This window comes from Mesocricetus auratus, unplaced genomic scaffold (assembly GCF_017639785.1).
Source record: "Mesocricetus auratus isolate SY011 unplaced genomic scaffold, BCM_Maur_2.0 Super-Scaffold_100020, whole genome shotgun sequence".
Classification (NCBI taxonomy): domain Eukaryota; kingdom Metazoa; phylum Chordata; class Mammalia; order Rodentia; family Cricetidae; genus Mesocricetus; species Mesocricetus auratus.
Genome location: NW_024429201.1, coordinates 31,662,661 through 31,684,531, shown reverse-complemented (window position 1 = coordinate 31,684,531; position 21,871 = coordinate 31,662,661).

Below are 21,871 nucleotides of genomic sequence, written 5' to 3'. Positions count from 1 at the left end.
TTCTATTCTTCCCCTGACTTGATCCTCCTGCTCTATCCTGTCCTCCTTTCCCCTCCTCTTCTCCTGTTCTCTTTCTTCTAACTCCCTCTCACTTCTCCCCATGCTCCAAGTAGCTCAGGAGTTCTTTCATTTACACTTCTCCTGGGGAAGCTTGTATGTCTCCTATGGTCTTTCTTCCCTATCTTCTGTGGCATTGTGAATTGTAGGCTGCTATTCCTTTGCTCTAAGTCTAAAATCCAAATTCATCTTTTTGTGACTCAGTAACCTCACTCAGGATGGTTTCTTGTAGGTCCATTAATTTGCCTGGGAAATTCAAGATTTCATTGTTTTTTTTTTTCCCTGAGTAGTACTCAGTTGTGTAAATGTACCATGTTTTCTCTATCCATTCTTCAGTTTAGGATCATCTAAGTTCCTTTCATGGTCTGCCTATTACAAACAATGCTTCTAAGAACATGTTTGAACAGCTATCCTGGTATGAATGTGCATCTTTTGGGTGTATGCCTAAGAGTGCAATTGCTGGATCTTGTGATAGACTGATTCCCATTTTCCTGAGGAACCCCCATACGGATCTCCAAATGTTTCTATTTTTTTACAGAAATACAAAAAATATCTTTATGAAAACAGGACCTATTTTTTTTACCTTCATTTTTTTATTTTAATTTTAAATAGCTTGTTTTACATGTCAATCCCAGTTCCCTCTCCCTCCCCTCCTCCCGCACTCCCCTCCCCCCCCCACCCTCGCACCCTATTGCCAAATCCTTCCACATAGGGGATATCTAGAGTCTGTCATTTTACTCTGGGTAGGGTCCAGGCACTCCCCTAAGAGTCCAGGCTGAGAGAGCATCCCTCTTTGTGCTATAGGCACACGAAGACTGTTTGTATACCAGGGATAGACACTGATCCACAGCTCAGGGCCCCATAGGTTGCCCAGGCCTTCTCACTGACACTCACATTTGGGGGGGTCCAGATCAGTCCCATGCTGGCCTCCCCACTGTCAGTCTGGGGTCCAAGAGCTCTCCCCTGTTCAGATCATCTGTCTCTGCTGGTTTTGCCAGCCCATTCTTTGCCAATTTGCTCATCACACCTATTTTTAAGGAAAATATTTCTTGATTAAATTAATAAGTCATTATTTATAAGTCAAGTTTCTATATTTATTATATAAATTACTTAATATTCTGAAGATTGTTTTGAATGTAAAAGTATGTAACTGGAATTTTACTTGTTAGAGTAACTTAAACATATTAAGTTCTCTCCTAATATAAAATGTGGATCAACACACTACATGAGTATTCCCATCTTCTATTTTATAGTTATAAGTAAAGGCACTTAGAAAACTGTTGTAAAATTTTATGTCTATGATATCATATTTTATAAAATGTGTGTCAGCAGAAAAATGAATTCTAAAATTATCCATACCTTTTATGAAATATAATCATTCTTTATGCAGATCTTGTTGTAATGTTACATTGAATTCATTCAATATGGTGATATATTATTTATGATTTATTAACATTTGCCTGAGAATTCTTGATGCAGAGTCAGCTTCAAGCTATAGATATCAGGTGCTGGTGGTACACAACTTTAATCCCAGGACTCATGATTAAGAAGTACATGAATCTCTGTGACTTTAAGGCCATCGGTATCTACACAAGATGGAATCTGTCTAAAGGAGTAACAGAGCTCATGCCTTTAATCCCAGGATTAAGAAGGTATATTACTAAGGAGGAGAGTCACAGAGCTGGTGTTTAGTCTAAGAGTTAGTCTGTAACCATTTATGTTAGCAGTCTGAGTGAATCTGAGAAGCAGTGAAATCTGGAGCAATTTGAAGATAACCCTTTTGTTCTGAGCTGGGGTAGAGTTAAGAGCTAGTGGATGGCTGCTTTGGGTTTCTAATATTCAGTTTGAAGCTTGAACTCCAAAATTTATCTCTGGATCTTGTATTTTTGTGTTACATCAAACCATTAAAGCACAAATATCACTGTCTTTCCAATATGCCCTAAATTGAATAATTTTATAATGCTTTTTACAATTATTCATCTTAATATGGAAATAACATACAAAGATTTCAAATAGATTGATGGTTTGTATGGTTCTCAAATTGTTTTTCCAAATATTGAGTATCTAAAGTAATATTTAGCAAATGTGGAATCAAAATAATTTTTGAAGACCTTGTAAGTTCTTGAATTGATGTTCAATATCCATAACATCTTTATTTAAGAATTTATCTGGAGACTGTTTAATTTAATATATTTCTGTGCTTTCAGCATAGATTCTGGTGATAATTTGTGTATTCAGTCATAAATGATTAGAGAAAACAATATGTAATTGAAGTAATGAATGAAGATATGAGGATTGATTTCCATTCTTGTTCTATCTTTAATTGCTCCACAACTTTCACTTTACAATTTACAAGGTTAGTACAAAGATATGCTTCTGAGTTTGTTTTAAAGACTCAAAAGTTAAATGGAAACAATGTTCAGAAAAGAGAAGAAACTCTTTCTATAGAACTTGTTGCTGTGAAGCCTAATTTGTGATTATAAAATTACATCACCATTGCATACATTTGCATTCATATTGCATTTTTGAGACAGAAACTTGATCATTATGATTGAGTTGATGTTTACTTAACTATATATTCATTTTCCCCTTACTACTTTATAGGGAAAATTGTGTGCTCAAAAATGATAGGGTCAGAATAAGATCAGATTGTCTGGCTTCTTCTGAGGCTAGGATAGATGTGTGACTCTAACTACTAGGCATGGAATTTTCTTTTTCTAAAAAATATCTTAGAGTTCAAGATTTCTTTCATAGAAATACAACAAATATAAGATCAAATGATGCAAAACTTCTTTTATAAAAGTGTTTATATATATATAATTTATTAAAATATGTGGAATGAATTTGTCATGGTTTTGGAGACAGGCTCTGTCAATTGTGGAGGTGAAGCCTGGTGACTTGCAATGCAATGTTTGGGGATAATGTTTAGCATCCCCTGAGCATCCAGTACACAGGAAAGAGACTGTGATTATGTAGGAGGAAGCAGAATATGGAGGGAAAAGAGGAAGGCATGTCATGTTGAAATCTCCATGATATTTTCTGAGGAATTTGCAGAACAAATAAGGCTAGAAGCTTAGAGATAAGTCTTTGGTGAGTCTGCCATGCATGTCCTGTAACTAAAGTTGCCATAGGGTTTCTCTACTTGAATTTAAATGGGATAAGGTATACAAACTATGCTGGTCATTATGTAAGTTTGGAAACATGAACATAAGGGATCACAATTGAATGACACAGTCATTTCTAGACAATTTTTTTCTAAATGTTACCTGCAGAAGGAACAGAGTACCAAAAGAAAGGCCCAGTTTTCAAAATTTTTTCATAGCCAATCATTAACCTGAGAATCAATGAATGTAAAGAGTTAACACATTAGGAGAAATGAATGGAGTCTGCAAAATTTACATTTATTTAGGGACAATCTCAGGCTATGAATGCTTGTAATTCTACAGAAAAAGAAACCTGATTGAAGGTGACAAAGGCTCAATTAAATGATATTTGATTTTTCTAGTGACAGAAGTGGAAGGAGTCAGAATTTATTCAATATCTCTCTTTTTTTAAGAACTGCTGTCATTCATAAAACACCTGTGTTGATGATGAAATTATTAAGGAATAGTGCCTTGACTAAATGCCATATATATGTTTTTGTAGTTGTTTAATCAAAGGTTTGGTGAACTACTTTTTCATCTAACATAACCTACCTACACAATATTTAAAGATTATCTAGCCTTGATGTATAAATTCAAAAGAATATTCAGTAAGTAATGAATGACATGTTACCTTACTTATTATACATTGGAGATATTATAATTAACATTTGTACACACAGATTCATCCTGCATCCCAGGCAGACCTTCTTGTGTGCCTTAGTCATTAACCATCATGCCTGAATCATGAAATTTAATTAGTAAAATGCATTTGTACTATATAAAATGAAAGACAGATGTTACTGAAGTTGAAATGAATCACTGGAAACATGGAAAAATTTAAAACTCAGGATGGTAGAGATAGTCTCTGTGGTAATTTGAATGTAATTGGCCCCTATAAGCTTAAATGAGTTGGCATTTTCAAAGATGCAGCTTTGTTAGAGTAGGTATGACCTTGTTGGGGGAAGCATGTCACTTTGGGTAAAGGCTTTGAGGTTTTCTTTGCTCAAGATATTGCCCAGTAACACAGTCCATTTCCTTTTGCCTTCTAGTTAACATGTATGCAGCACCATGTCTGCCAGCATGCAACCCTACTCCCAGCCACTGTGCTGTCTTCCATTAGGATAATGAACTAAACCTCTGAAACTATAATCAAATATATTTCCTTTATAAGACTTGCCATGATCATGGTGTCTCTTCATAGCAATAGAACTCTAAGAGTCTGATAACACTTGAAAAATAGGATGTATAATAAATAAATTAACTGGATTTCTCTCAGGAGTTGTTAGCACTTTAATGTTAAATTTATTTTTCAGCTAGGCTTATATATGGTGCTCAAATGCATGGCTAAATGCCAGTATATATCAATGTTCATTTTTCTGCAAAGAATTTATCAGATATTAACACTTAAATAAGAGGAATTTGAATTCAGTAAATTATTCTCTACAACCTAAATGGAACACATTGTAAAAGGAAACTCTTTTAAGAGAAAAGATAAAGGTCTGTTGAAACGGATGGAATTATAAATACAGACTGTTTTTCATTGAAAACCACATTGTCAATTAGTGCTATTATTTCTACTCTAATGAAATAAGAACTTCTAATCTTTATTTCTCTGGTTGCAAGCATATAGTAAAGCAACTCTGTATCATCAGATACTGGAATGCTATTAAACCTGAATTACCAGAAATAATTCTTCTAAGGCTTTTGAGTTTTCCCTTTGGATTCTCAGTTGCTAGTTCTGGAACACATGAACATAAACACGTGTGTGTGTGTGTGTGTGTGTGTGTGTGTGTGTGTGTGTGTGTGTGTGTTTATGTCAGTATGCCATCATGCTTAATTACATATCTATCTGTCTGTGTATCTACCTGTCTATCTATCTATCTATCTATCTATCTATCTATCTATCTGTCTGTCTGTCTATCTATAATCTATCTATCCTCTATCTATCATCTATCACGCTTATCTATATATCCATGTAGCCAAATTTGATGTGAGTCAAATCTAAGCACTGTGGGTAAATGGAATAATTGTTTACCTTATAGAATGAGGCTTAATTAAGTGACAGAGAATGATTTAGTATATTTAAAGTCTACTTTTTTAAATGTTAATATCTGATAAGTGCTTCATGGCAACATGAACACTGAAGTAGATTGCTGTTTAGGCTACCATTGAAATATTAAATAGAATATATGACAATGAAAACATACCTTCATGATGTCTGGAATATAGTTAATCCAGAAATCAAATTGAACCATTTTACTAACTGTAAAATTGTAGTATCTTTCTGCAATTATAGTAATTGGAAATGTATTGTAAATGATAAAATCATATGTTTATTAAAATGCATCACTGTTGTTTAATTTTAAAATCATTAACCATCAATTTGTTTCCAGTTCCTAATTAGTGCTATTAAGATTTTCTTAATTTATTGAGGGAATTAAATGAAAATCTGTCTAATGTATGAAAGTGACCCAAAATCAGAATATTTTGGGAGCAGAATTTGAGGCCACGGTTATTCAAAGCAGTTGGACAGAAGCAAATAAAGTCCTAAAAATTAACACAATCTCCTATAACTTTGCAACAACCTATGTTATGTGTAATGAAGAAAAAGAACAATTGAATTGGAAAATTAATAAAAATTTGTGATATGGCAAGATTGTAATATATAGGCTAGTAGGACAAATTCTACTGTATGTCTTATTTCTGATGGCACTTGGAATGAGTGCAGCAATTTTTCCCTAAATTTATTTGTACTTTTGAGAACTTCATATATGAATAATATATTTAAATCCTTTGCATTCCTCCTGCTCATCTTCCAATTCCTTCCATGTTCACAAACTCTGTCTCAGTTCATATTGACATCTCTCTCCATTCTTTCCCCCATCATTCCAGTACCTATTCCAACTTGCATGCAGTCCACCCACAAAATTTATTCTAGTTCTCCTTCCCAAGGAGATTCATGTATCCTCATATTTATTATTTATTTATTATCATTAATTAGATTTATTTAGCATCTGGTCATCTGGGCTGAAATTTCCCTTCCCTCCACTACTCCTCAAACCTCTCCCTCTTCTTACACATGTCCCCCATTCACTCTTTCCCTGCTTCTGTTCAGAAAGGGGCTGGTCCCCTGTGGGTGTCAGCAGGGAATGACATATGAAGTTAAGACAGAACTAAGCTCCAAAGCAGGACAGGGACACATGTATTTCCCTGGGAAGGGGAAATAGAAGAGATATCTTCAGTAGGTTACAGACTGGCAGGGGTGGGGTATGTGTAACTGGGTTGAGGGGTAGATGGAGGGGGAGAGTGATAATAGAGATATTGCCCATGTGTCCTCTTTAGAGCCCCCTTCTTATTTTGCATCTCTGAATTATGAGTTGTAGCAGGATTACAATTTATTTAACAACTAATATTAACTCACAAGTGAGTGCAAAACATGTTTGTTAATTTGCGACTGGTTGTCTTACTCTGGATGATTTTTTTTAGTTCCATGCATTTGCCTGCAATTTTCATGATGTCATTTTAACACCCGAGTAACACTCAAATTTGTGAATGTACCACATTTTTGTTTTAAATCATTTCGTGGTTGAAGCGCATTTGGGCTGTTTCCAGTTACTGGCTTCATTTGTGGATAGATGATGTGGAATTCTACCTGGGTGACCCAAGTGAAGACTCCTAAGAATGAAGGAATCAGATATTGAAGCAGCCAGACTCTGTAATCAGGCCAAGCTTCCAGTGGTGGGACTGGGACACCAACCAGTCACAAAGCCTTAGATCTATAGTCTGTATCACTTGTAAATATGCTAGAGAAGTGAAAGAGAAGAACTTTTGAGAGAGGACAATCAATGATGGGTGAAATTTAAGGCCCATGCCACAGAAGGGAGCCTGTGCTCAACACTTCCTGTAGTACCAGGAATTGGAACCTGAATGTTAACATGATTCTTAATGATACTTTTCTATAGTCATAGATTGGTGCTTAGTCCAATCATCAGAGTGACTTCAACTGTCAACTGATGGGAACTCATAACTATGTAGAGTGAGAGCCCAGATTAGAGATATTCATCCTGTCCATCCCACTATATCTCAGGGAACTAGGTAGAAGAAGAGGAGGAAGAATTTTATGAACACAGATGGGTCAAAGAACCAGGAGAGCTCAGCAAACAGAAATGAACTAAACAGAGCTTATAATACCCAACAGAGACTGAAGTAACAATCCTAGATCTTGCATGGGTCAGTAGTAGGTTCTCTACATATGCATTATGGTTGTTATCTAATATTGTGAGTTGGGTTCCTCTGATTATTATATGTTTTTGGAACCCTTTTTCTTCTACATGGTTTCCTTGCACATCCTCAATGTGAGGATTTGTGCCTACTCTAATTGTATCTTGTTATGCCAAGTTTGGTTAATATCATTGGGAGGCCTGATATTTTCTGAAGGAAAACACAGGAAGAGTGGATCGGGGGGGTGCAAACTGTGGTCTGGATGTATTGAAATCAAACTAAAATAAATAAATAAATATAAGAAATATGTAATATATAGATATACTATTATATTGTGTATATCAAAAACACACAATGGCTGTGTGATTTTGGCACACGCCTTTAATCCCAGCACGTGGGAGGCACAGACAGACAGATCTCTGTGAGTTAAAGGTCAGCCTGGCCTACAGAGTGAGTTCCAGGACAGCCTCCAAAACAATACAGAGGAACCCTGTTTCGTAACCTCCCCAAAACCTACATAATGACTTGTTCTTTAATCTTTGTTAATATATATATATATATACATATTTGTGTATAACTATAATTTGCTGAGACCACTTATTGTTTCTTCTATGTGTATGGATCCAGGGATTGTTATCAGGATTGAATAATTTTCCCCCCTTCCTCTACAATTGTCTCTGAGCCTCAAGTATAATGTTTATGTTGTAAATGTATCAACTGAGGCTGCACACCCAGTGGTAAGTTGTGCTCTATATTTTGACCATCTGCCCACTTTGTAATGGCCTTTGTCTACAGAAGAAAGAAGCTTTGAAACAAAATGAGTTGAACTTAACTGTGGTTGTAAGTATCTGAAGTGCCCTTAAAAATATAATAGCTCAATAAAATACTTCAGCATCCACAGGGAGATGGCTAGATTCACTGTACCAGACATGCATTCCTTTCTATTGAATTTCAACTTAAATGCTCAGCACAAATTCTAACTCAGTGAGAAAATTTTCAGACTTCCATGAATTTGTGGTTCATTTCTGCCTTTCTACAGCTTTTTCCTTTTTTTTAATTCAAATTGGTTTATTTTTATTTAAAAAATTTCAAACAATATATTTTGATCATATTCTTTTCCCTCTCCCAGCTCCTCCCAGATTCTCCCTATCTCCTGCATCTCCAACTTCATGTTCTTTCTCTTTCAAAAACAAAAAAAAACCCTAGGAAAACAAGCAAACCAAAAATCAGGAAACAAATTAAAAGACAACCTTAAAGAAATACAATCAATAGAACAAAACTACCAAACCAAAATAAAACAATAATTGCACACACAAAAAAACAAGGGAGTCTGTTTTGTTTCTGCCAACTGTTCTTAGACTTATGGTCTTCCCTGGTGTGTAGTTAATATACTCAGTGGTACTCCATTTGATAAAGCTGATTTTCTCATATCCAGAAGGTATGATTTGCAAATATTTCCTTTAGTTAGAGCTGACACATTATGACCACTTCCTCTTCTCAGTGCTGGGATTTTGTTTGCTTTGAACGTTGGCAGTTTTCAAACATATCGTTACAATCTTTTTGAGATTGTCTGTTTAATACACTTGTGTCTGTAAAATGCCATTTTTTTGAAGTCATTCACTACCTCTGACTCTGTTCGCATTTTCTTCTGCATACATCCTTGAAGACAGATTAATAAAGGAATCCCATTTAGAGCTGAATACTCCAAAATCCAATTGTAGATATTTTTTATAATTTCCACCAGATGCAAAAAGAAATTCTTAAGGACTTGGCACTTTTGGTACTGTTGCTTCTCTTGTTTCATTTCTGTGTTACTGTAATTAAAACTTCATCGTGTACATTTGGAAAAAAAGATCTCTTCCGCCAGGCATTGATGGATCACGTATTTAATCCCAGCACTTGGGAGGCAGAGGCAATCATATCTCTGTGAGTTTGATGCCAGCCCTGGTCTACAGAGCAAGTTCCAGGACAACCTCCAAAGTGATACAGAGACACCTGTCTTGTAAAACCAAAATAAAAATCTCTTCCACTTCAATTTTCTGGTATAATTTGACAGTCAACAGTAATTGTGTTCATATGCTTGGTAGAACGTAACAGTAAAATCATTTCTTCTTGACTTTTTTCTTTTTAGTTGGAGGTTCATACAATACTTATTTTGATGTTTTCTTTTCTATTAATTTTTATTTAAATTAAAAATAATCTCATTTTAAATACCAATCCCAGTTCCCTCTCCCTCCTGTCCTCTCATACCCTCATCTCACTCCCTATACACTCCTTAAAGAGGGTGAATCCTCCCATGAGGGATCATCAAAGCCTGTCAGATCATTTGGGACAGGGCCTAGGCCCTCCTCTGTGTATCTGGGTTAAGAGAGTATCCCTCCATAGGGAATGGGCTCCCAAAGTCCATTCATGGACTAAAGTAAATACTGGTTTCACTGGCAGAGGCCTAAGGCAGTCTATTGATTTTGATTTCTTATTTGGTGTCTTTAATTTCATGGTTCAATCTTGGTAAGATATATTTTTCCAATCATCTGTTCTTCTGGAATATTTAATTTGTTTGCATATAGTTGTTCATTATAATCACTAATGATCATTTGCAGTTGTTTAGTTCTCTCTGAATTAATTCATTTGTAATTGTCTCTGTTTTGTATTAGTCTAGCTAAGAATTTTCATGTTTTATCTTTCTAAAGGAACAGTGTGTGTGTGTGTGTGTTTGTGTGTGTTTGTGTGTGTGTGTGTGTGTGTGTGTTTACCATTAGATTAATCCTGGGTAAAGTTCCATGGTATAATTTCTGGGTCATTACACAGTTTTCAATGTTTTCTTTCTAACTAGTTTTGTAGCATTGTAATCAGAAAAGAAAATCAACATGGTTTTAAATTTTTGAAATTTGTTGATGACTTCTGTATGTACTGTATCATGAGATTAATCCTGGGGAAAGTTTCGTGTGTCCTCTGGAAGAACAGCAAATGCTCCTAACCACCCAGCAATCTCTCCAGCCCAGTACCTTCTAGTTAGACAATCTAATGCACTTACATTCAACATGTTTGCTGATAATCTATAATTAACTATCTAATATTAAAGTTCTTAACTGTCATTCTGACTGTCTTACCACTTTCCTTTGTAGACAGGTCACATATTCATTTTGTGTCTCCTTGTTTTTTAATTTTGCTTTCATTTATTAAATTTTTGCTCTTTGTTAACCAACAGGAAAATCTCTTAGATCATAATATATTCTAAAATTATAGCCACCTAACTTTGTAAAAAATAATCAAGAAGAAAATGTATTAGCAAAAACCTATTTGCATTGCATATCCTCTACATTGTCAATTTGTAAAGCTCCATTTCAGTATTTCTTTTTTGTCCCCCCAACTCACAGAGATCTGCCTGCCTGTGCCTTCCGATTGTTGTGATTAAAGGCATGTGCCACCACCGCCAGGCTCCATTTCAATATTTCTGTTAATAATGTTAATTATTATTGTCTTCACATGTCATGGCCACACTATTGCAGTATTCTGAATCTTTCTGCATAGTTTCTCAATGAAGGAATTTCACACCTTCCAGTGTTTTCTTCTTATATCTTTGGTAAGAAGAGGTTACTCCAGTTAGAATGCTGTCTCCTTCTGGAATGCAGAGTTATCATGCTGATTTATCATGGCCTCTCAAATTTCCGGAGAGAAATCTGCAGTTAGACAAATTTGGAAAACATTTGTATCTTGTTTATGTTCTACATGTGGTTTGTTAATCTTCTCTGTGTCTGTATTCATTGAGAACTTGGCTATAAGATGTCTTGCAGAAGAGTTGGTTGAGTTAAATCTGTCCAGTGGTCTTTGACTTTCCTTTACTTTAATATTTTTACTTACATTTAACTTTTTAAAATAATATCTCTCTTAGTAATGTTCCCACTAAACTGGAATTTTCAAATTCCCTTAAACTCTAATAACCACAGATAACCTTAAACTCTTTGCCTTTTGAAATATATATGTATGTATGTGTGTGTCAATAGATAGATAGATAGATAAATAGATAGATAGATATAGATATTCAGGTGGCCCATCTTTGAGCTTACTAATTCACTTCTTAGTTTTATATACTGTGATATTTATTTCTTCTGGCACATTTTAAATTTTGCTCATCCCATCTTTTACCTTAAATATTTCTGTTTTGAAGACTCTATTGCTAAAGGAACAAGTAGTTCATGCCACATTAGAATCTATCCTTACTGACTGGCATTCCTGGTACTGGAAGGTACTCTTCACACTACCAGGGGAGAAAAGTAAGTATCGGTTTCACAGAGATACAAACCTGCAACCTGCTACAGAAACCTGCCTGTACGAGTACTGGTAGCACAGTGGCAAAAAGGGTAAGGGAGTAACCAAGCCCCCTTCTCATTGGATGAAAGACCCGCTCTATGAGATGGATCCTGTATATGACACTGTTTAAGTGGCCAAGAAACTGAGACTTGACTGGACATGGGCCTAGGGGAAAGTTACTACTATTACTGTTACTCTTCTAAAGCATCTTAGCCATATAATGACATATAGCTACACCCATAGAGAAGAACACATTTTACAGCTTTTTCTTAATATGCAGACTTATAATATGTTTTAATAAATTGATGTATATCTACAGTGAAAACACAATGCTATTGAGAGGTAAGGAAAAAATAGAAGTCAGGAGTACCTCATATGGTGATATATTATTTATGATTTATTAAAGCTTGCTTGAGGATTCAGAAAGCAAAGTCAGCCACAAGCCATAGAAGCCAGTCATACACCTTTAATCCCAGCAGCCAGTAGCAAGGAGGTGGTGGTACACACTTTTAATTCTAGGACTCAGGATTAAAAGGTAGATGGATCTCTCTGATTTCAAGACTACCTAGGGATACATGAAACCAAATTAGTCTAAAAGAGTAATAAGTCACATGCCTTTAATGCCAGTGCTAGAGGGGTATAAAAGACAGAGTCAGGGTCTTCAGTATTCAGTAGGAGGCTTTTGTTCTACAGTCACACTGAGGAGAGGCATCAGTCTGAGACTTGATGAAGAGCTTATGCATTGATAAGCCCTTAGAGCCTCAGCTAGAGATGAGACCTAGTGACCAGCTGCTTTGCTTCATTGATCTCCAGGTTAAGCCAAAATATCTGTATCTGGATCTTTTATTAATTCGTGTTACAACCTCATTGAAAGAAGTAGCTGGATCAAGGGTATGTCTTTGAGTATGTTATAATGGATTCACTCATTGCTCAATTTCTGTACTTATCCATTTACTATCCTAGGTGATGTGAATGCTCTACTTTTACTGTGTCCAACCGAGATGATGGAACAACAGCTCCTAAACCATGAGCACAAACAAATAATTCCTCCCTTTAAGTTATTCTGTGATATGTAAGGCATAATAATGTAAAAAGTAAGTAGTAAGTCATGCAGTACTAAAGTAGACATGGTATACTGTATATATTTATATATATTATATACATATATAATTCTAATTTTGCCTCATTTTTATATATACTAAGTAAATGGATAGCTACATTGTATGTTAATTCTGTCATAAGTTTTTGAGGAACCACCTTACCCATCTATTGCTATACATTTTTTATTATAATAGATTGGATTGTGCCGTTAAATGTGAGCCAAAAGTTGTTCTGTTCAATCATTTGTCACAGTAGTGGGAAGAGTAACTATTATAGACAGTTGTCACCAGGGATATTCCTGATTCAATATTTAGAAAGAAAATAATGACTGTCACTTTTTACAATTTTCTGATAAAAACAATTAGGAATAATTACTATAGTGTTAAGTTGAAAATTGGGAAGCCAAGTTTGTTTGTTATCCACATTTACTACTAGTGAACTGAAGGATCTGTATATTTCTGATAATGATGATGCATTCCTATTATTTAAATAAACTGGTTTAAGTATTAAAGAGGCTACATTTGTCAAATTATTTGGAAAATAAAGCAAGTATCATCACAACAAAATACTTCAAGGCACTTTCTCCTGCTGTTCTCAGAGATAACAGTATTTTTTTATTTTGCTTCTGTGACATAATTCATTAAAAAGTAGTCACAACAAATTCTGTGCTATTTATATTCATTTATGCTCCTTTAATGGTATAAACAATAAACATATCTTACATATCACTCTATCCAGTTAGAATTCTTTCATTATCTCTTAAAATTTAAATTTATGTATATTATGCATTTACTGGCCATATCCAGTATGGAATTTCTAAGGTTTACTCACAGATGTACACTACTCCTTTCATTTCAGAGAAAAGTCTCCTTGCATATCTTATCTCAACTCCTGTCTTTAACAATGTGCCCTCTTTTTCTTTGTTCTTCCCATGTACACATTTCCTGCAGGCTTCGCTTGCATACCTCCTGAGTTATATTTAACTGTTTATCTTTTTCTTGTGACCAAAATTTTACATTGAGCCTATCATTTCTTAGTAATTATTTTCCTAAAGCAATCAATGCAGTTTTTATTCTATCATCCACTGACCAACCAGAGCACTCATTTGTACACTTCCAGTTGTGTTGTATTGATATTTCTTATGCTTATTCCTATATACCTGATGTCATGATTTATTAGAAAGCACAGTAACATGCAGAAGCTTCCGGTGTTGATAACTGTGCAACTGTCGTTCCTAGACAACATTCAAACTTTCTATTTGCTGCTCAGAAGTTTTGTAGTTCTACTTTTAGGAATGTTCGTTGAACGATTCTATGATTGTAATTTAAAATTAGATAAGTAATTATGTAAGGTATATGCTTTTTGAATGCTGAAGTATCAGTGAATTGACGTCTACTTATAAAGATACTTTTACCTTTATACACACACACACACACACACACACACACACACACACACACACACCATAGCCTACCCAAGAGAGGAGTAAGATGTAGATTTTTCAGTTATATTTTATCTTGTGTCTGACTTCAGGTAGTGGAGAGATTAAATTCCTTGAGGAGTTTGATAACATCTTTTATACTTTCATTCCATCCATATACAATATTCAGCTCATGCCTGGCCTTTGCACTTGATCCAAATAATTCCCTTTTCTTTATTGTTTAAAGCTTGAAGTATGTTTATCATTTATAGTGATGCTTATTATGATGATGAAAAAAACTTCCCCATACATCATTTTTTCTATATTTCTTATTCTTAATGGATTTCTTCCCTTAAAAATATGTGCTCCTCAATTCATATCAGTAAATTTTATTTAAAATATTGTCTTGAGATAAACCACAAATATTTTACTAGGTAAGCAGGGCAGAGACTTCTAGAAAAGAAATCTTAAAGATATAGTGAAATACGAGAAATTTATATCTCACAATTTATCTACCTGTAGGAATATTCCTTTAGAAAGGTCACTTCCCTATTGAATTGTTTGTTATATGAAAAAATCAACTTAGAGATGCAGCGTATGGTCTGGAAGGCAGATATCATTAGGAAGATAAATGAGTATAATCTTTTCTTCCTCCTCTTTAAATCACCAGAATGCAGCAAGCGATGCATCAGTTTAGCAATAGAAGCCTGAGCTAACTACTGAAATTCACTCTTTGTGTAGGAGGATTGCTCACAAAGTCAAGTTACTAGCAAGTTCTCGAGGTTGAAATTTAACTCAATTGCTTAAAGTTAATGTGAGAGTTCTCTTTTGACATTTTACTTATTTCCTTAATTCATATCCAACAGCCACCTAGCCATTAAACTGATTACTTTTTCTTGGATATGCTTATGTAGTTCTTCTGTATAATTTCTCATTAACTTTCAAAATAGAAATCTGATTTGTAGTTTAAGTATATTCAGTCCTGCTTTTAATATTATGTTTGCTTTTTAGTGCCAACAACTGTAAAATAGCACCTGCTTCTCTATTTTAAGTAGGAATTTTCTATCTTATAAGAATGGCAGGAGAGTCTGCAACGAGTCTGAAAAAGTGAATTAAACTCCTTGCAGAAATAAAAGTTTAGCCAGGCTAACTAAAAGACATAGCCTTAAAAATATTATCTGTTCTTTCTAACTATGGTACTATAGATTTCCTAATAATCTATAAAATATAAGCCTTTGAGTAAAAGGCTAGATCCCTTAAATTTCCTCAAAATATACTTATCAGATATCCTGTGCATGCGTGTGTTTGTGAGTGTGTGTGTCTGTGTGTGTATTTATTGTACATGTACATATATTTATAGATATATAAGTGAGTATACATATGTGTGCACATGTGTGTGGAGGCCAGATCGTGAAATCCTGTTCTTGCTCAGTCACTATTCATTCTTTTTTTGTGTCATGATCTCTTATTGAACTTTGAGGTCACTGATTGGGTGTTCTTGATCACCAGAGAGTTCTAGGATTCTGTGTGACTCCTGTTCCCGAGAGCTAGGCTATTGGAAAGTTCAGCTATACTCAGGTTGTTTTTGGTTTTTCGTCCTTTAGAAAATTCTTTTTTTTTTCGAGACAGGGTTTCTCTGTGGCTTTGGAGGCTGTCCTGGAACTAGCTATGATACCAGGCTGGTCACAAACTCACTTTTATACACTTGTCTCTGCCTCCCAGGTGCTGGGATTAAAGGCATATGCTACCACTTCCAGGATAAAAAATTCTTAAGTTGACCTCATTTAATGATTGTGCAGTAAGCGCTTTCTAAACGAGCAATCTCTAAATATCCTTTATTTATATTTAAAAAAATTTTTTTTTCAGTATTAACATATGCCTTTAATCCCAGCATTTGGAAGCAGAGACAGGTGGATCTTTGTGAGTTTTTTTTTCGTTAGTTTTTTTTTTTAATTTTAAATAGCTTGTTTTACATGCCAATCCCAGTTCCCTCTCCCTCCCCTCCTCCCACACTCCTTTTACTTTAAGTCTGGACCAGGTGACCCGGTATGAGCAGTAGACTTCTAGAAGCCACTAAAATAGTCAGATACAAACCCATTTCCTGCTGTTAAGAGTCCACCAAGAAGATTATGCTATAAAATTGTAACATATACAGAGTGCTTAGGTTATTTCTTTGCAGACTACCTGGTTGGCAGTTCAACTAATTGGCTGTGTGAGCCTTCCAGTGGTGTCCTTGACCCTTCTGGCTCCTACATTGCTTTCTCCTCCTACTCTCCTGGATTCCAGAACTCCAATTCATGTTTGCTGTGTTTCACCACAATCTTTTTTATTTGTATTTAAGCATACATAACATTTAGTATTGGACAGAGAGCCCAGTATTATAACAGGTACCACTTAGCAGCATTATTTTTTCTCGGTATATAACATGATCTCAGATTTTGACGTAGTCTGATATTGTGCAGCCACAGAACTAGGTTAGATGGAGCTAGCCTATCCATGATTTTTCTGTCCAAAGACAGGCAGATTTATACAGTGAATGACCATAAACTGGTGACTGCAGACCCGGTGTATTAGTCTCAGCAAGAGAAATTTATGAAACTACTACTCATTTTAGATATTGTTTCATATTGATCAACATATTAAATAAAGATCTGATTGATTTGAAACCCAATTGTTGTACTTTTTAAAATCATTATATATTGGAACCTTAATCCTTATCTTCAGAGTACTGGGTTATGGAACCTAATAAAATTGGAATATTATAAGGATTTGCATTCATAGATGAATTACTTTCATAAGTTATTAAAAAGCAAATTTACAAAGTACTCAAGAAGCAAGTCTCCAAAAACACCAAAGGATCCAATTAAAAGTTGAGGTACAGAACTAAATAGAGAATTCTCAATAGAGGAGTCTAAAATGGCTGAGAGACACTTAAGAAAGTGCTCAACATCCTTAGTCATCAGGGAAATGAAAATCAAAACAACTCTGAGATATCATCTTACTCCTGTCAGAATGGCTAAAATCAAAAACACCTAAGACAATTTATGCTGGAGAGGATGTGGAGAGAGGGGAACACTCCTCCACTGCTGGTGGGAGTGCCAACTCATACATCCACTTTGGAAAGCAGTATGGAGATTCCTCAGGAAAATGGGAATCAATCTACCACAAGACCCAGCAATTCCACTCTTAGGCATATATTCAAATGAGGCAAATTCATGCAACAAGGGCATCTGCTCCACTATGTTCATAGCAGCATTATTTGTAATAGTCAGAACCTGAAAGCAACCTAGATGTCCCTCAACTGAAGAATGGATAGAGAAAATGTGGTACATTTACACAATGGAGTATTACTCAGCAGAAAAAAACAATGGAATCTTGAAATTTGCATGTAAATGGATAGCACTGGAAGAAACCATCCTGAGTGAGGTAAACCAGTCACAAATAGACAAACATGGTATGTACTCAATCATATATGTATTTTAGACATGGATCTTGATAGTGCCAGTCTGCACTTCCACTGATAGAGTGTCTGGGAAACAGGAAAGAACCTAAAAGATATGCACAGTACCCAAGAGAAGAGGAACAAGGCAAGATCCTCTGAACAGATGGGGAACACGGCGAGGGGTGGGGGGAAGGGGAGCTGGGAAGAAGAGAGGGGGAGAAGAGGAAGAGAGAGTAGGTCATGGGGGAACAGGAAGTTGAGGGGGGGTAGAATAGGGGGAAGAGGGAATCATAGGTTACAAGACAGATCAGGCACCAGAGTGACCTCTAGTGATCTAAAGGAATGACACCAATTGGCAAGCTAAACAATAGTGGAGAGACCACCTCGAATGCCCATTCCTGATAATGAACTTGATGTCTATAATCATCCGGGAGTCTTCATCCAGTGACTTATGGAAGCAGAGACAAACACCCACAGTTAAGCACTGAACTGAACCCAAGGACCCAGTGACAGAGAGAGAGGAGCAATGAGCAAATTGACAAAGAATGGGCTGGCAAAACCAGCAGAGACAGCTGCTCTGAACAGGGAAGAGCTCTTGGACTCCGGACTGATAGCGGGGAGGCCAGCATTGGTCTGATCCACACCCCCGAATGTGAGTGTCAGTGAGGAGGCATGGGTAATCTATGGGGCCCCGGGCAGTGGACCCGTGTTTATCCCTGGCATACAAAGAGACATCGTGTGTCCATAGAACAAAGAGGGATGCTCTCTCAGCCTGGACTCTTAGGGCAGTGCCTTGACCCTACCATGAGTGAAATGACAGACTCTAGATATCCCCTATTTAGAAGGAATTGGCAATAGGGTGGGAGGCTGGGGGGGCATGAGAGTGTGCGGGAGGAGGGGAGGGAGAGGGAACTGGGATTGACATGTAAAACAAGCTATTCAAAATTAGAATAAAAAAATTTAAAAAAAGCAAGTTGATCTCCTTCCTACTATTCTCACTTCTTAGCCATTATCATTTGAGATGTGAAAATACTGCAATAGATCTTTACCAGATGTTGGCATCATACTTTTGGAGATACATGCCTTTAAAACCTGTAAGAAATGGATTAATTTTTAAATTTCCTTTTATTAATAGCCACCATGTTTTAGTCCACAGCAAAATCAGGAAACAGAGTAAAATAAGGCCCTACAACTCCACATGAATTTGTATTTGGGCATTTTATTTTCTATTTCTGTAAAATAAAACATATATTATTCATACACTGTGTATGTGTGTGTGTGTGTGTGTATTGAAACATATAGTCCTTAATATAACTTGCTCATCCCATGCTATTTTGCTTGTATGTATGCTATCAGAGGTAACTAGTTTTGAAGGATATGTTTTCTGATATTAAAGTATTTGTTTACATTTGTTTCATAGTTACATTTCATTGGAATAAAATTCAGCTATCCTTTTACACTAAAATGGTGTTTGCCTTTGATGTTCTCTTAGTCACTGTTATGCTGTTGTGAACAGACACCATAAACAGAGCAAAATTTATAAAAAGAAACATTTAGTTGGAAACCTCCTTCCAGTATCAAAGGGCCAATCCAAAATTATGGGAGTATGACAATAAGAAGGCAGACAGGATGCTGTAGGAGTAACTGAGTGCTACATCTTGATTCACATCAAGGAACATGCAGAAAAAGATAGACAGGGGAGAGATAGAGAAACAGAGAGATAGACAGACAGACAGACAGAAACATACACAAAGAGACTTACCAGAGATGCAAACAGAGGCAGACAGACACTGAGAGATACAGAAATATACACACAGAGTATGTGTGTGAGAGAAAGAGAGACAGAAATAGACAGAAAAGGAGAGAGAGAGACAGACAGAGCTAGCGAGAGAGCAAGAGAGAGAGACAGATACAGCCAGAGAGGGAGAGAGACAGACAGCCAGAGAGATAGACAGACAGACAGAGAGAGAGAGAGAGAGAGAGAGAGAGAGAGAGAGAGAGAGAGAGAGAGAGAGAGAAGGGAGACACTGACACTGGGACTGGCTAGGTGTTTTGAATCCTCAAAGCCAATCCCTGGTGACATTTCCTCTAACAATGCTACACCTTCTAATCCTTCCAAGTAATTCATCAACGGGTGACTAAGCATGATAATACATGAGGCTATTGTTCCCATTTTCATTCAAACCATCATATGTGGTGAGTTTCACTTTTGCAGGCAAAAAATGATAGATAATATTTTGACACTATTTTTGTAATTTTGTTGAACAATGCATACTAATTTCTGTCAATTGTTTTGTGGAGTTTTCTTATGCATCTTTGGATTAACTCTTGTGGAATTATTTATTGTTTGTCAAATTCTGTGTGTGTTTACCGTTCTGTTCAGGTTGAAATATTTCTTCCAGTCCCCTGTGGATCTGGATTATTGTCATTAATTCCTGCAATCTGGATTTAATCAAAGAAAGTTTTCTTTATGTCTAATAATGTCTGATTCTTTTGCTGCTTATAGTAGTCTGGAATGGCATTTTTGGTTTTTCATAATTTGTAGCACATTGATCCAACCCATCTGTTTTTTAAAGTCTCCGTTGAAAATTCAATTGCTATTTATATGACCTACCCTTATGTATCACTAGTTGGGTATCCTATGTTGCATACATTCAGAAGTTTGACTGCTATTTGATACAAGGGGCTTCTTTTCTGGTCCTTTCTATTTGCTGTTCTATTTTTCTCTTGTAATTTTTTATTTCAGAAGCTCTTCTATTTATATATCAATAACAGTGTTCCCTCACTCTCTCATCCTTTCATGCTCCCCATTATCCCCTTAACCCAACACACACCTACTCCCCAAGGATAGTGTGGCCCTCCATCAGGAACCATCAAAGTCTGTCATATCATTTGTGGGAGGGCCTAGACACTCTTTCTTGTATCTGGGCTGTAATAGTATCCCTCCATAGGGAATGGGCACCCAAAGTTCATTTGTGTTCTAGGAATAAACATTGGCTCTACTCTTAGAGGTCCCATAGACTTCCCTGGCTTTCTAGCTAGCACCCATATTCAGAGGACTTGGTTCAGTTCAATGCTGGTTCCCCAGCTTTGCTACTAGGGTCTCTCTGCTCTCACTAGTTCATATAAACTGTTTCTATGAGTTTCTCCAGTGCAGTCTTGGCTCCTTTGGTCATCCCTCCTCCCTCTAGACAACTGGATTCCAGAAGTATAGCTCAGTGTTTAGCTGTGGGCATATACCCAAAGAATGTACATTCATACAAAAGTTACATATGTTCAACTACATTCATAACAGCATTGTTCGTAATAGCCAGAACCTGGAAGCAACCTAGATGTCACTCAACAGAAGAATGGATAGAGAAAATGTGGTACAATTACACAATAGGGTACTACTCAGTGGAAGAAAACAATGAAATTGTGAAATTCCAAAGGCAAATGGATAGAACTGGAAGACAAATCCTGAGTGAGGTAACCTAATCACAGAAAGACAAGCAGAGTATGTACACACTCATATATGGATATTAGACATAAAGCAATGGACTACCAGCCTATAATCTATATGACTGGAGAAACTAGGAAACAAAGAGGACCTCAAAAGAAGAGTGCATGAGTCCCTGAAGAAGGGGAGGGGGACAATAACAACTGAGCAAATTGGGTGTATGGGAGGAGAGAGTGGAAGAATGGGAGGGGGAGGAGAACAGGGGAGAACAGGAGTACTGAGATGGGAAGAACAGAGGAGGGCAATAAAGTAGATGCCTTGAAAATTAGGGAATCCACAGGGATGACACCAACTAAGAATCTAGGCAGTGGTGGAGAGGCTGCCTTTGATGCCCTTCCCCTGTAGTGAGATTGATGACTACCTTGGTTGCCATTCCTAGGTCATTCATCCAGTAGCTGAACAAAGCAGAAACAGGCACCTACATCTCTTGTAGTTTAATAAATATGTGGTTTCTTCACTCTCAATTTTTTCCTTGAAAAACCTTTCTTTTTTTGATAGTGTATTCCCTAAAATCCAGAAAAAAGTAAATAAAATTGCTTCAAAACAAACAGCAGGAGCAAAAGCAATAAACTGTAACCAAATAAAAGCATACATAAACAGTTTGTAGAGTTCAATTTTATGTTGGTCATCTACTTCTGAACAGGGCCTAGGCCTATCCTGAAGTGGTTAATAAATCC